The 13,938-nt window shown below is 44.8% G+C and overlaps 1 pseudogene; it reads left to right on the top strand.

The window, feature by feature from the left end:
* The first annotated feature begins 1,937 nt into the window (after positions 1–1,937).
* LOC131922838 (large ribosomal subunit protein eL18-like) lies at positions 1,938–12,431 on the top strand (annotated as a pseudogene).
* The last annotated feature ends 1,507 nt before the right edge of the window (positions 12,432–13,938 follow it).

The raw sequence follows: 13,938 nt of genomic DNA, 5'->3' as shown, positions 1-13,938 counted from the left end.
GTAAGCCTGAGCTATTGGCTGAGCATTTATAAATAATATTTATTAATAATATTAATCTCTGTGTGATAATTTGGAAGCAGCTACTGGGATGGGGAGCAGATGGTCAGGACAGGAAAACTTCTGACTACAATACAAGGAAACTCTTTCCTCTTCATCTTCATCAACATCTCTCAGGTTTTGCATTTAATTGCAAGTTGTCCTGATGTGTGAAAGGCAATATCTAATTGTCATATTTTGCATTTTCTTGATGATTTCTGAAGTTGGGCAGTCTTTCCTCTACTTGCTACCCATTTTGTCTTCTGTGGAAAATTCATATTTAAATCTTTCTTACTATTGAGCTATATGAGTTCCTTATATATTTTAGAAATATATAAAATATTTTAAAATATATAAGAAAAATCTTAAATCTTGGTCTCTGCTTTCCTCCAAATTATTGAAAAATAATTCATACTGTATCATGATTAAACATGGACACTGCATTTAGCATTTTGATAGTGTAGGTAAATGGTTCATTATTAATAACATAATTATGAATAAATACTAATGGGAGTGGCAAAATGGCTCAGTGGGTAAAGGCAGTTGCTCCAAAGCCTGACAACCTGAGCTCAATCCCCAGGACCCATGTGGTAGAAGGAGAGGACTGAATCCTACAAGTTGTCCTCTGACCTCCACATATGTGCCATGGTACAAGCATACACATGCCTACACACATAGATACACACAAACACATACCCCCCTCAATAAACAAATAAATCAATACTAAAATATATAAAGAGAAATATACTGGCTTCTAAAAATATAGAGTACACATCTTAAACAGATTTGAGTATAAAGGAGGAATCAGAACAAAAGCTTAGGGAATGATTCCTCGGACACTGACAACGTGCTGACATCATCTCCCCTGCAGTAACACATGATCCTATGATACTCAAAGATGTGCTGAAATTTGTTAGTGGCTGCCAAACAGAGAACACAAAGACGATGTAAAAAAACAGATGTTGTCCAAAATATATTCTTAAAAGATATGTGGGGACTTTTAAATACACACTTCACCATCAAATTGTAAGGTCCCTGATGACAAGAGGCACAAATGTTCTGTTTCCTAATGTGCATCCCTGGAAAAACATAACTGGTGCATAGTAGGTCCTCAGGATGTCATCATAGCAGAAAACACAGGCCTGGGTGACACAGGACTTTAATGTGAGCATCCAAGTTTGGGCATTTTGAAAAACAATCTGGGAAAGTACATAATGGCAATACTTCTGATAGGAACTGAGGTTTGCATTGGTAATTTTGGTGCTTTATGGGCTCTATATCTTTGAAAACTTACTCCCAGAATTCACTGATAGCTTATTCTCCTTAGCATCAATTATGATAGAAGACCAGTGTACGTGCTGAAAGCCTAAAGGACCCACTGTCTAGCGAGTGCATTGAGAAATCCCCCAGGTTGTGAGATGAATAAACATACAAGTATTCACTCCCCAGCTCAAAGAGCCCATTTGAACTTGGGCATAGGCTGAATATTTGGGTCAAATCAACCTATCAGGGAGGTTGTCCCTAAAGAAAACTGATTCTGCCTCAGCAACCATCAACTGCTTGTAGCTCTCTAAGTATAGGTTAAGACCTTGTTTGTCCTTCCTCTGTCCACGCTGGAATGTTAACTGGTGTGGTCCCATGTGTATAACTGTATTGTTGGGAGTTAGAGGGCCATTACTGTCCTGCTCAGACGACCAATCATATGCTTTTTAGAGGCAACAGCCCAGGCATTTGAACATCACACTTCCATCCTCCAGCAGGTGCCAGGCTATCATGGGTAGTGTTGAGTGGGGTTCCCACAAGAAGTTGCACAACCCTCATCACCAGGGACTGACTGACTAGCAGTATGTGTGTGTGACTTAAGGATGGAAACTGGTTAAACTCAGAATCAGGTGGGCCCAATGGGCAACCACCAGAAGGAAGCTGCCGGCTGGGAGACCCCAGCTAGAGGTACCAGAACCTTATTTGGGGTGCTACAATAAACCAACTCATCTCCACTTGACTTCCTCCGTATTCTAGAGCTAACGATCAACCTGTGGTATCCACAGGGTCACATGTATACTTTACGGTCATATGGAGTCCGGGGGGGCCTGGGGGGGGACACGACTTCAGGTATGAGGTTTGACTCCTGTTGACCATAGAAGTGCGTACTAGAAGACTCATGCTGAGTCACAGGTCATCATCATCAAATGGGGGCTAGCTGAGCGTGTACTCTCACAGAAGTATGCATGATGAGATCAACAAAGATGCTGCTGTTGCTGCTGCGGACACTTATCGAGTGCTTAGTGTATACTAAGCATCATTCTTCTATTCACCGAAGCAACCTATGATGTGGATCATTTTCAAACCAGGAAAAGAAGACACAAAGAAAAGACCTGGATGTTGCTGAGTCATGATCTGGAACTCTGACAAAGCCTTTAGTCTGGAGCCGGCTTTGCCCTTTCAACAATGGCCCACACCTGTGGGTGGTCATTAACCTCTGTGCTTGACCTCCTAGTCCATTAAGGATTCTCTGAAACATCCAGAAGCATCTCACTAGGATGACTGTCTCTGAGGACCTTAGGCTGGTTTTCAGCCCAACAGATGAAGACCTCAATGGCTAAAAGAGAGAGAGAGACATCAATAGCTAAGAGAGACAGAGATATCAATGGCTAAGAGAGACAGAGACATCAATGGCTAAGAGAGAGGGAGATGTCAATGGCTAAGAGAGAAGGAGATGTCAATGGCTAAGAGAGACAGAGAAATCAATGGCTAACAGAGAGATATCAATGGCTAAGAGAGAGAGAAAGACATCAATAGCTAAGAGAGACAGAGACATCAATGGCTAAGAAAATGACAGAGACACACAATTGCTGAATTCTAAAAATTCTGACACCACTTAAGTGACAATTGTGCCTTAGTGGATTTCCTCCTGTCACCTTAAAGAGGGGCCGACTCCGTCCTGCAGCAGCACCAGAACCATGATTGCTGGCCTTGAAGCTTCCCTTCCACGGCATGAGCTGCCTGTGGGAGAGAGAGAGCCCCACATCCACAGAAGAGCAGGGCCTCCTGGAGCTGGGAGCCTCCAACCTGCAACTACAAAATGCGTGGACTCTGCCTACTACCACCGAGCTTGAAGGAGGACCCTGTTCAGGTGGAATGGACGGCCCTGATGACACCTTGCCCACAGCTTAGGAGCTCCTGAACAGAGAACTCAAGAGGCCTCATCCAGACATGGCTTGTAGAAACCCTGATTATAAGTGTTGTTTGAAGCCATTGGACTTGATCATTTTCTTAGGCAGCATGGAACACTAATCTACTGGTGTTTGCGGAAATTAAAATGAGACTGAGCCTAAAGCAAATGGCAGGCAAACAAGGCCAGAGTTCATCAGACTCTATCCCTGACGCAAACAACTTAAAGAAGGAATCATTCACTTCATGGTTTCAGAGGATTAGCTCTGCCCAGCTCTGTTGATTCTGGATCTGCGATGAGGCAGAATACCATGACATTGGAAACATGTAGCCCAGCCTATTCATTCACCTCATGGTTGACAGGAACCAGGGTCAAAGGAACAGAAGAAGTGACAGAGGCAGGATGCACATGCCCAGTGAGCTACTTCCTCCTAGACCAATCAAGAACTTAGGAACCTCTGGGGTCATTCACATTCAAACTGTAACAGCCAGTGAGGCTTCATGAGGGACCCAAAGCTTGCTTGATTACAGACAAAAGCAATAATCAAACTGCTCATGTTCATGACAGTATTAGAGCAAAGCAGGATAAAACAGCCACTCAGAGTGGCCAACAGACTCCTAATTGTGAAGCAGGGACTCTCTGGAGGATAAGGCAAGTAAGGCCCCTCCCTATAGAGCAAGCACGCATTGCCTCTACTTTGCTTCCACCTCCGTCCTAGGAAGTTCACACCTTGCGCTCCCTCCGTCCAAATCCCAATGCTCCTCTGGCTGGAGCTTCCCAATTCAGGGAGGGCTCAGCGCAATACTTTACAAAATAGCGCTGTTCTCCCTTTGCCTTTTTAACACCACCAGCAGTGACAGGCTCTTCCCTGACTGTAGGGATGGGTCTAAGGAGGCAGGAAAACAGAAAACCTCCTCCACGGGCCAGGAACTGAAATTTCAGCTGACGTCACATCACCTGGATCTGACTTTGGCAGCAAACCTCACAGCCACTCAACATTTTCATGGAAGTCAGGACACGAGGGACACTGGAACAAACACCCATGGAGGTGACACTAAGCACACTTGGGGAGATACTGGGGTGCTGAAATTTCCCCCACAGGCCTTGTTTCTGTGCCCAGGAACCCCTGCTCTGGGGCATCCTTTCCCAGCTGGGGCAAGGCTGTCCCGAGAGTGAAGAGTGGTTTGAAGGCAAGGTGAGAGGTCTTTTGCGCACACACGAGAGATGGAGCACGCAAACGGCCAGGGCCAGCCTGCTCCGCTGTCATCAGAGATGGTCAGGAAGGCCTGAAAAAGCTCTTTGGGGGAAAAGGGAGTGAAATGGGTGGGGAAACATTAACAGTGTCTCTCAGGCAAGCCAGGTGGGGGATATGAGGCCCAACCGGAATTCGACCTCACTGTCTTGCCTGGTGGTGGGTGACATGGTGTGCTAGCTTACTGTCCTGGGTTCATTTCCATCACTTGGCAAACATTCCGACCCAAAGGAACTTAGGAGAAAAGGGTTTATTTGGCTTACCCTCCCAGGTCACAGTCCATCGCTGAAGAAAGGGAGGACAGGAGCTCGGGTGGAACTGAAGGCAGGATTCCTTGCTGCTCTATACAGCGTTACCTCCAACCAGGGAGCTCACTCACAGCCAAGGACGTACAGTAGGAACCATCCAGAAACACTGCTTGCCGGCTTGCTCCCAGACTCGTGCTTTACCTGTTTCCTTATGAAGCCTATCTGCCCAGGACCAGGCTACCCCAGTGGGCTGAGCCCGCCTACACCAATTAGCAATCAAGACAACCCCCACAGATGTGCTCACAGGCCAATCTCATCTGGGTAATTCCTCAATCTCCCTGCTCAGGTGATTCTCGATTTGTGGTAAGTGAACATTTAAAACCACCTGGCACACACTGGAAAAGCCAGGGAGGCAAGCTGAAGGTCTCTGCATTTAAGTACACTACATCAAAAAACGAAGTTTGCCAACATTAAGAAAACTAGGACCCAGAGTTCCAACACCTCTAGCTAAAGATGCTGTATGTGAAAGACCAAACCTAAGATGCCAGCTCCCCTTTCCTGCACTGTCAGACCTTCTAAATAAAAAACTCCATATCTTGACATCTCATCTAGAAAGTGGGTTTAACAATACAAACTGCCTACAAAGTGCGACCTCAGAACAGAAGGAACTTAAACACATAAAAGTCTCAGGAGAGTGTACAAACAGTACTTGCGAAAGCAGATCTGCCTTCCTGGTCTGACCACAGCTCTCTGTCATCTTTCCCCTCTCCCTTTAAGTTCTGAGGGACGAGGGAAACCCCGGTGGCGTCTGTCCCCAGCCCTTGCTGTGCTAGGCAGTGAGAGCCAGAGCTCCCGGGGCTGTGGTTGGAATTGTGGAATCTACTTTCTTGTGGCATTTTGCTACAGTTCACAATTATTGATCTTGGTTTCTGGGAACAATATGGTTACATATTAGATGCTTTCAGACCCAATTTTGTTTAGATAAAGGGTCACAACTTCCTAATCTTGACACAGAGGAGTAACCAGCTGGGAGTCTGGAGTCTGGGGTTCTCATTCCACCTCAGCTGGTTGCTTACTGAGGCCTCTCACTTAGAACAGCTAGATTCTCCCATCTTGGCAATGAGAATGATGGACTAAGATGACCTCTTCGATTCCCCGGTGGGGTTACATAATCAGTCACTGGTGGTGACAGCCACAGTGGATCCCCTTTGAAACCATGCTGGCAAGCTTGGATTACTGAGCCTTTCAGTGTCCAGGACAAAGGTACTCTCATTATCCCCATTTCACAGACACAGAAACCGAAGCACAGAGGATCTACCACTGGTATAAACAGAACCAGCCACTGTGTTCTTTTCATTATTAATTTTTAATTATGGGTTTATGGGTGTCTCTTGTGGGGGTCTGTGCACATGAGTGCAGTGTTTATACAGTCTCCAGAAGACAGCGCCTGGCCCCTGGAGCTGGAGTTACAGGCAGCTGTGAACAGCCCAGTGTGGGTATCGGGAACCAAACTCCAGCCATCTGAAAGATTAGTACAGGCTCTTAACCACTGCACCATCTCTCCAGGCCCCAGCATCCATGCCCGTGATGCCCTTGGATGTCTACCAGGAGCAGATGCTCACTATGATCCCCACAGTGTGCTGTGTGTGTCGGTTCCAGCCCTCTCGGCCTCTGTGACAACTCTAAAGTAGTCCCTCAGATCATCCTTCGAGATCTTCCCTGCGCCTTCGTGAGTCTTCACGCCAGCAGCCCTTGACAATCCCTCATGCATCTCAGTCCTGGGCTCTGTATGGTGGTCATTTGATAGCCTGGCTGGCTACTGCTGTCCTGTAGGGTCTCTCCTACCTCCCACATAAGTCATGAGCCTTCCAAAGCTAGCAATCATCATCTAAGGACACGTTCATGCAGGAGGGCAGAATGGAGTCCAGTCAACTTCTTGAGAGTTGGAGCAGCCCTGATGATGGATATCTTCCGTTGATAAAGTCTAGTAGTCCAGAAGACAGGGTGACAGGAGAGAGAAAGCCAGCATATCTTGTTTCACAGTGTCCGAATGAGTTGCAAGGCCACAGAGGAGAAAGGAACCTGCTCAGAGAAGGCAAGATGAGAAAACAGAATTTTTACAGCAGAATGTGAGCACCTAGCAGCAGTCATGCTGTGGGAACCTCCTGAGGAGCCCTGGTTACCCCTCCAGCCTCATCACAGTTGCCTTGGAGGAGTGATGCATCACCTCGGACGTCATCTCTGTTTACCTTTCTGTAATATTAATGACCTTGCCTGGCCTTTGCTGTTCAAGGACACAGCACCTGTCCCTAGAGGAAGTCAACACACAGCACATGGACTCTGGGTCCTGGACTGAAATCCCATCAGGCCTTTGGGTCAATGGAAATACTTTCTGCTGTGACAGTGACATGAGTCCAATTCTTCCTTCTCCAATTCCAGAGGCATGGTGGGCGCTGTGTTCATGGACAGAATCCCATCTCTGCTCTGCCCCCTAAAGCTGACTGTGGGGTAGAGGGTTCTCCTGTCCGCTGCTGTCAACAACAGGCAGTAGTAGCTGCTTGAGAGCTTTTGCCCCTACTTCAGTGACCCCCAACTCAACTGCCTGACCGGAAGCCAGTGCTGAGATGGATGCCAGGACTGCACACCTAGAGAGGGCTGTATCCCTTTGGCGTGTGTTTGCATCCTGTGTCCACACCGCATCAACAGTAGCTGTCAGGAATGTATCTGAGTGCCCTAGGAATACACCTCTGTTGTCTCCACTGTCTGGAAACAGCCACCATGTCTATGCCAAGCAAGACCTTAAAGGAGGGAGAGAGGCCAGGCTCCGCTGTCTGGTAAAGGCTGTAAAACCTTCACTGATCCAAAGGGAAAGAGTAACTGCAAGCTCAGAGGGAAGCTGTGACATCGTTGCTCTAGTAATGTTCAAGCTTACAGGAACTCTCTGAGTTCAGGAAGCCAAGCCCAGCGCAGAGTCCAGAGCAGCAACAGGAAGGTGTAGCTGTCCACCTGCATCCCTCAGCCGACCATCTGCTATCCAACGGAATAGACTCTAACTGCAGCTCTTCCAGCACGGTGTCCTCCAGAAACTGATACGCACACACACACTAACACGTGTACTGACATGCGTACATGATGATATGCACACACCCAAGCACACACATGCTGATGTGCACACATGATAATACATGAACTGACATGTATACATGATTCATGTACACACCCAAACACATGCATGCTGACATGCACATACACATGCATTCTTTAGGTGGTGATCTAATAGAAGCTAGTGGAGAGGAGCGGTTCCATCTGGACTTCTGGTCTACCTCCATTATTGCTTTCTAAAATCAGTGGCTGATCCAGCAGCCATATCTGGTGGAGCCAAAACTTGATTAAAACCCCAAAGCCTTTCCTCACTAGCAGCCTCTCTGTATGTGGTCATTGATTGAGTTATCAGCGCTTTTAATAAAGCCACCCAACTACGTGAGTCATCTAACCTTCCAGCCTGTGGTTTGCCATCTCTTCAACCATTCTGCATAGGAACTGACCCACTACATCTTCATCGTGCATAGTTTTCTAGATTTCAGTAGATCTGTGGGAGAGAGCTCTTCTGCTGCTGCCCCTGGAAGCAAAGCAACATAACAGAAGAGGAGAAGTTAATTCCAGAATCTGATCAGAGACATGAAGATATGCCAGATAATACCTCACCTCCAGAGTAGATGTACGCAATTGCTCTTGCCTTGAAATGTGACCTCTGCCTACATCAACAGAGAATAAAAGGAAACCACAAGGGTATCTCAGAATGCCCCAGGGATCAAGAATTTGTCCAGACTGAGTCTATTATTTAAAAAATAGTTTAATCCATTTACATTTATTTTTATTTCTGATTATATATTTGGATCAAATTTCTCTGTTATGCTTCTGATTTTTTTCTTTCTTTTTTCAACCTTCTGTTATAAGTTTTTTCTTTTTGTTCCTTTTTTCTTAGTGTTATTTTGAAATTATATGCCCTCACCAGTCTACTATGATGCATAGTTAACACTGCATCATCATAAAAAGGGTCATTACTAACATTATCCAGTATCTCTAACCTCTATGTAATTTAGGGACCTTAGACCCCTCTTTCTCATAAATTCTGCTTTGCTGTCACCCATGAAATTGCTGTCCAGTACTTTCTTTTTGTTTTAAAAAGCCCCCTCAAATTTGACATTGTTCTTTCAGTAAACTTGTTTTTTAGCTTGCCGTGCCTTCTTGCTTCCCACGGAAATGGTCCAGCTTCCTTTTTCTTCTTTCAATTTGCATTATTTGACTTGACTGCTCAGATACAGTCTTTGTATATCTTAAAGTATTGTTTTCCCCTCATGTATGTTGTGTAGCTGGTTCTTAGGGATTGAAATGTTCATTCATGATGGGAAGAAGAAAGACTCCCAAGGTTCACGTGACAGTCGCCTTTAAATGTCAACTTGAGGCAGTTCTGTCTTTCTGGACCTGATCAAGCAGGAGAGGCCATCACGGGCATTGACATTTGCCACAAGGACCAAAAGGTTCAGGGAAAGGAGCCCAAGAGCCAAGACATCTACCTGCAGCCGCCAGTCAAACTGTACAGGTTTCTGGCCAAGTGAACCAACTCTACCTTCAGTCAAATTGTGCTGAAAGGGTATTCATGAGTCGCACTAACCGGACTCCTCTGTCCCTGTTCCGGATGGTGATCCAAAAGATGAAGCTTCCTTGTAGTGGTTTTTACTCTGCCCATGACCTTGGGCTATATAGCCTGAAGGAGGCGGTACTTCCTGCCATTGTAGTGACCTCTTAAAAGAAAAGGGAGAGGGGTCACAAGGTACCTTCTTCCTTTTATTTATTTATTTATTTACTTACTTACTTACTTACTTATATCCTAGGAGGTTACATACAATGGCAAGAAGTACCACCTCCTTGGGCCCTATAGCCCAAGGTCATGGGCGGAGCAAATACCACTACACTTCCCTGATGAGAGAATTAGACAGCTATGGTTATGGAGACAGGGATGGTCACAGATGATGTGTGGATTTTCAAAGTGCCCAAACTGTGAACTGTGGGTGAGCAGCCAGACCCAAAGTCGCATCCTCAAGGCTGAAGGTAAGATCCTCACCTTCGACCAGCTGGCTCTGGAATCTCCCAAGGGCCGTGGTGTCCTCTTGTCTGGTCCTTGAGGTGTACTGGCATTTTGGCAAGGCTGCAGGAACCCCACACAACCATACTAAACCCTATGTCTGCTCCAAGGGCCGGAAGTTCAAATGTGCCAGAGGCAGAAGGGTTAGCCGTGGCTACAACTTGGATCCTAAAAAAAAACAAAAACAAAAAAAAACAAACAAAAAAAAAACCTTTGAGAAAAAAGTCAACTTGACACAACTTGGAATCACCTGGGAAGGGAATGTCAATGACAGACTGTGAACCTGGGTTGTCCTGTGGCCATGTCTGGCAAGGGGCTGTGAAAAAACCCAGTCCATCTGATTGCTGCTTCAATTTATACTCCGTAAAGATTCTTGCTCCAGACTGGCTCAGTGCCTAAGTGGGTAAAGGCACTTGCCATGCAAGACTAGAGACTGGACTTCTATCCTAGGAACCAGCATGAAAGAGGAAGGAAAGAATCAATCCCACAAAGCCGTCCTCTGAGCCTGTTCATGCACACAGTAATAATAGTCAAAGTTTGCTTTTGTTCTTTTGTTTTTAAGATCATTACAGGCTGGAGAGAAATCTCGGGGGTTAAAAGCAAATGCTTCTCTTCCAGAGGACCTGAGTTTGATTCTCAGCACCCACATCAGGTGGTTCATTTGCCTGTAACACCAGCTGCAGGGGATCTAGTGCCCTCTTCTGGACTCTGTGGGTATCTACATTCTCATGTGCGTACACTTACCCACACATACATACATACATGTGCACATAGGTAAAAACAAAAATATTAAATTATTTTTTAAAAACATACTTGTATTTCTCATGCCATGGCTTCCCAGGATTGTGTCAGCGATTGAAGGTCTGTGTGCCTGTCTGGGTTTAAGGCTAAACTGAAGTGATTTTTCAATCATGAAAGTTCATCAGTAATATTTTTTAAAATATTTTTTTACTCCTGTTTTGCCCACAGTGCCCTTCTGGAACTCCCACTGGCCATATTTTAGAAGTCCATCTGTTACCTTTTTATCCCTCTGAGCTACATCCTCAGTGGGATTCTCAGCTTTATCTTCAAGTTTGTCTTTCCCAAGCTGTGGTGACAACTTGTCCATTCCCACTTGTTTCTCCTTCCAAAGGGAAGTATTGAAGTGTTGAAGTGTTGAAGCGTATTGAAGTGTATTGTACATTTTGTCACTTTGGACTTCTACTTGGATTTTTCCTACTTTTTGTAGGACTTGACTATCTCTTTCAAGGAGTATGATGTCCTCCTGTATTTAAAACAAGCCTGTATAACAGCACAGCGACAGAGATGTGAGCCTGTCTTTGGCATATGTTAGCTCATGAAGAAACCTAACCTCCATGCCCTTGATTCAGCAGTGACCCTGATCCCACAGAGTCCACCAGCTCTGTTTTCTTTTTGTTTTTATACTAGGCTGCTGTTTGATGAGGGGAGGGCTTGGTTTGATCCTGGCTGGTGCATTTGATGTCATAACTGCAGACTGTACAAGCCTGTGCATTAACTCTTTCCTATCTAAGGTTGAGTGTGAAACCTACATCTGGAACTCAGTGGACTTCTGATCATGATCCCAATGACATAATAGCCCTTATTTTGTGGTTCAAGGTCTCCTCAAACCCTCCCTCTGACCGTTTGGACACCCTCCTACTGCTCCGTGTATCCCAAATTCATGACAGATTCCTTAATTCCTAGGCTCTGGTTATGACCCAACTCTGAACTCTTGCCTCTGGCCTCTCGATCTCTTCCTTCCCTGCACTTGAGCTCATGTGTGGATTTTCTCCATTTCCAAAACTTTAAATAATAAAATAGGCTTTCCAATTATCTCACTTTGTCATGTTGACCAAAAGTTGTGAAAGAATCTTGGAAGTTTAGAGGAATTCATTCATGGCCAACACTTTCCTCTTAACTAAATCCCTTTCACTCTCCGAGAGTGATTAAAACAAGAAAGACAAAGGGTCAACATATTCTGTAAGGCACCACCAGGCTAACCTCACAGAAGCAGCCACAACAGGGAAGTCCTCTTGAACAGTGAGTTTGGAACTCTACTCCCCGAATCTTTTGTGTGCGCATCAAAAGCAAACCACTTAGTTCAGTCAAAGAGATGTCGCTACCCCTGCATCCTGCCCCGCAGGGATGGGGTGCACTTTATGAGAAGCACTGTTTTTCTTGGAAACACAATTTTGCAGAGAAGACCCTGCCTTCACAGTTCCTCACACTCACCCCATTCATGCTCAGGAACTCTGGGCATGTGCATGTCCGTATGCAAAGCTCAGCAGGCCAAAGTCGAGCCGCTCAATAACACACAATAGAAATGTTAACTGCACTATTGATTTCTGATTACATTTGTATTGCCTGTTTAATTTTATTTTCCTTGCAGGAAATTTTTTAATCAAAAATCCAGTTATTGAAAAGCCCACGAGCCAAGTGATACTGATGAGACCGGAGGAAACACAGTCATTAAATCTGCAGGCTGTTCCCTCCTCCATCCTCCACCCTCCACCCGCCCCCAGCCAGGGTTCAGAACCCAAAGCGCCCCCATTTCCAAGCGAGAGTAAATGCATGTGACCTTCAGCTCTGCGGAGGTTCACCTACTCTGATTAACTTTGCCATGTTATCCCATTAAATAAAAACAGTTTTGACACCCAGAGACTAAAGCACCCTCGAGATAACACAATAACGCCCTGCAATCATTCCAAATTGGATTGCAATAATTCGTTTAGGTGACCATACATATTTGTTATGTGTAATATGAAACATCGCAAAATGAAATCAATAGGAATGTTTCTCGTTAATGAAGATATACTGAGCTGTTATGTGTGGGTTGCGGACTCGATACCACAGAAATCTTATTTGTATTATAAATTTCAGAGTATCCTGAGAGTTACAAATGAAGATAGCATTTCTTAGAGAAGTGATGGCTGGTCATTTAGGAAATTATGTCATCAATTTGATGTCATTTCTTGGTCTTTCAAGGTCTTTTCATAATAACATAGTCTTAGAGGTTCAGGTAAAACAAAATTCTGGCTAAGCGATTGCATATAATGGCTTGCAAATAAACTTCTACCCAAACTTTTACTTTAAAATGATAGTTCTCAAAAGAATATAGCTTTATCTGACAATCAACCTGTAATATCTTAATGCACATTTCAAGATAATTTTTTCCTATTTTCATGAAAACTGAAGCTATTAAGTAGAGACAGGTAATTACATGCAAAGATACAAATTATAGATATTAGTTTTTAAATTTAAAATTATATATATATTTATATATTTTTTTATTTATGGGGTATGGAGGGAGTGGTGTGTATCACAGTATGGTGCGCATGTGGACAGCCTGTGGGAGTCAGTTCTCTCCTCCACCCTGTGGGTCTTAGGAATGGAACTTAGGTTGTCAGGCTTGGCAGCAAGCACTCTACCTCTGCCACCCCACTGGCCCTATGTATACATGCATGTGTATATATACATACACATATATACATAAATATATATGTACACACACATGCCAGACGCTGAGCCTGACATGCATGCTCAACCCACATACTAATGCTCTCAACCCACATACTAAATACAATGTTGTGTAGTTCAGACTAGATACATTTACTTTTATCAACAAATAAGATTGTTTTACTATCTATTGACTGAACACTGTCTCAAAGTGCTTTTAAAAGGCCAAGTTCATGATGTCTTTCTGCATCTTGGACATTATGGTGCAATTGCAGTGCACAGTGACCTTGCCATGCTGCTGGTGGTGCTATGATCCTTGAATCCCCTGCCCATCTGTCAGTCCCTGAATCCTCCACCCCTGGCCACCTCCGTAAACAGACTTTTCTTTTCGGCCCCCCGGCTCACAAAAAAAAAAAAATAAAAAATAACATGGAGACTTGTTTGCTGTGGGATGTTCTGTATGGCAAATGTGTTGCTAATTAGTCAATAAATAAAACACTGATTGGCCGTTGGCTAGGCAGGAAGTATAGGCGGGGCAAGGAGGAGAATAAAGTTGGGAAGTGGAAGGCTGAGTCAGAGAGACACTGCCAGCCGCCACCATGACAAGCTGCATGTGAAGATCCTGGTA

Source organism: Peromyscus eremicus, chromosome 12, assembly GCF_949786415.1.
Source record: "Peromyscus eremicus chromosome 12, PerEre_H2_v1, whole genome shotgun sequence".
NCBI classification, from domain to species: Eukaryota; Metazoa; Chordata; class Mammalia; order Rodentia; family Cricetidae; genus Peromyscus; species Peromyscus eremicus.
Note: the sequence above shows the minus strand (reverse complement) of the source record. Positions and strands in the feature narration are given on the sequence as shown.